At 35.4% G+C, this 2774-nt stretch overlaps 1 long non-coding RNA gene across 1 annotated transcript; it reads right to left on the bottom strand.

The window, feature by feature from the left end:
- Positions 1 to 480: 480 nt before the first annotated feature.
- On the bottom strand, positions 481 to 1677 carry LOC130469217 (uncharacterized). Its single transcript, XR_008929618.1, has 3 exons — positions 1457 to 1677; positions 1255 to 1359; positions 481 to 598 (listed from the first exon to the last, which is right to left on the bottom strand). It is a non-coding gene; the product is annotated as an uncharacterized lncRNA (long non-coding RNA).
- Between the last annotated feature and the right edge of the window lie 1097 nt (positions 1678 to 2774).

Below are 2774 nucleotides of genomic sequence, written 5' to 3'. Positions count from 1 at the left end.
CAGTCTAAAGTTATTGCTACTCAGTTTCACTTTACATGATTTACAAATTGACACCCTGTTATGACTCAACAATCACATAAGGCATACAATCCACATTTATTTACAACTGTTTTTATCTTGGAATTAAGTAAGTGATCACAAAGACATCAAACAAGACTCATTCCAATTAACTCCAATCCTTCCTTTAATACTGATCAACCCTGTATATGGGTATAAGGTTTCAACTTACTAAATGAGGTCCTCGGCCCTCATAAAGTAGTGAAAAACTAAAAGGGAACAACAATCCACTGATCTGAATTATATACAAAGTAATCTAGTGTTCCCAATCAAACATGTTTGTATCAACCATCCATACTAACATGCTATAATCCTCAAAATGCAATATAGGTTCAATATGTCTAACCAACAGTATTAAACATGCAATATTCAACCTGACTAAATTCATCAACGATATCAACATAACCAAGTTCATCAACAATTCAACATGGTTTCAACAATTAGCACACATTCCAAGCACACAGGTATGTACGTACCTTGTGTAAACAAACTGATAGGCCACTTTAACACTTTCAAAAGTCGCCTAAAGAGAATTCTCCGCCTAAACAATCCAACAAGTAATCTCAATCAATTTCTAATCATTGACAACCACAATAAAGCATTCCAAATGCATCCTAAACATATTTAGAACTTTCCTAAATATCAAAACTTGAGCATTTGCTTTCCTAGCATCATAATTATTGAACTAGTGATTGAAATTCGTTGAAAACTTTTTGCAAACATCGTACTCTAAATTTTTAGCAATATAAATTCATTTAAAAACTTCACCATGGTCAATCTACGTTCCTAGTATCTCAACACAACCAATTCAATGATCCATACTCAACCTATCATGATTAATAATCATAAAAACCTTGAATTTCATACTTTAAACAACCAAAAACCAATATTTCAATGTAATTAGATAATCTGAAAATTAATAACTTTATTATGAAATTCATAAAATCTTAAATTTATAATTTAAATCACAAAACCCATAACTTTAATTCAAGAAAACATAATTCAAATTTATAAATCATGATTAAGCCCTAACTTAATTTTAATTAATTAAAACAGAAAATTAATTCGTTTTTAATCTCAATATCAAATCTGAAAATCATATTCACCATAAAAATTATAAATTTAATTTAAGAATATAATCTAAATTAACAAGCTTTAATTTAAAATAATTAGTTACTTAGGGCTTAAGAAAGTAACCAATTCAAGAGGGGGAGAAGGGAGCTGGCCGGCGGACGGTGATGGCTCGCGGCAGGGTTGGAAACGGCGGCTGTGTGCGGTGGTCGTGGCCTGGGTCACGGTTTGCTGCGCGAAACATCGAGCCATGAGAGTAGGAACGAAAATAAAGGAAATAGAAGAAAAGGAGGAAGGAGGAGAAGCTTGAAGAAGAAGAAGAAGTTACCGCGGTAGTGGTGGTCGTGGGTCGCTGTCGCGGTGGTGCGGCGGCTGGCGGAGCAGTGAAGGCGGGAGGCAATGGCTGAATTGTACGTGAGGTTGAAGAAGGAGGGTTTCCTTCTTTTTTTTTTTTTTTTTGCTCTCTTTCTTTTGGTTTCACGTGAGACTAGAGGGGAGAAGGGAGTATTTTGTTGGGTTTATTGGTTTGGGCTTTGCCTAATTGGGCTAGGAGTAGGATTTAGGTTGATGAATCCAAAATGTTTAGTACTTGTTTTCTAATTTCAATCGAACGTGATTTCAAAATCCGAATTCGTTTTAACGTAAAATTCAAAAATAAATTTTGATTTCATAAATCATTTAAAATATTCAAAATGTAATAACATAATTGTATTTTAATTACATATTCATTTCTAAAATTCGTAAATTACATTTAAATATTTTAAATATACGTTAGAATATATAAATAAAATATAATAAAATTACGGGGGATTACAGCGCGAGCAGCAGGCCAAGGCAGCAGTAGCCCGCCAAGGCCAAACTGCAGCGTGCTGGGCCTTGAGCCAGTTGCGGCTGCGGTTGGGCCTAGGCAGGCACGCGCGCCAGCGTGGCCCATTGTGGCTGCGTTGATTTCTTTGTCTTGGGCTCCAAGAAAAGTCCGGTTACTTAGTTGCCAAGTAACTTTGGCATTAAGTATTAGTTTTCCTTGTCCTATTAGAATTGAATTAGTTAAGTGTTTAATTATTGCTACAATTCTAATTGGTTAAGAATTTCAATCCTAAAGGGATTGGTAATTCTTTCCCTAGTAAGACTCAAATTCCTTATTTCCTACCCTACAAATATGAGGCTAGCCCTCATAAATTATACACATCAAAAACATATTCTTCGCGTATATTGTGTTCAAGTCAGAGCATAGTTTTTAGCCTAACCCGAGTGCATAAAACCTTAAGTAATATCCTAGTTGGTTGAACATAAGGCGGATCCGAACGTGATGTGGATTTCTACGGAGGGGCGACACTTGGAGCTCTAAATACTTGTTCTTGTTCGGTTCGGGAGCTGCTAGGCAAGGCACGCATCACATTGTATGTAACCTAAATTATGTTAATTGACTATGTGGCAATTAATTTGGATTCATGGCTTTATGGTTTTTCCGCATGAATTATATTGTTTATATTATTCATAACCCAATAAGGCTACCTACCCATGTCTAATGGAATGACTCTAAGCAAGACTCAGTGCCCAAAAACACTAGATGAGCGAAGACGAATGAATGGGATTTCCATATGCATCATTGATTGGTTCAATAATGTATGCTATGATATGTACAT

The sequence above is a fragment of the Spinacia oleracea genome, chromosome 3 (assembly GCF_020520425.1).
Source record: "Spinacia oleracea cultivar Varoflay chromosome 3, BTI_SOV_V1, whole genome shotgun sequence".
Classification (NCBI taxonomy): domain Eukaryota; kingdom Viridiplantae; phylum Streptophyta; class Magnoliopsida; order Caryophyllales; family Amaranthaceae; genus Spinacia; species Spinacia oleracea.
This window is presented reverse-complemented; position numbering and strand designations above follow the sequence as displayed.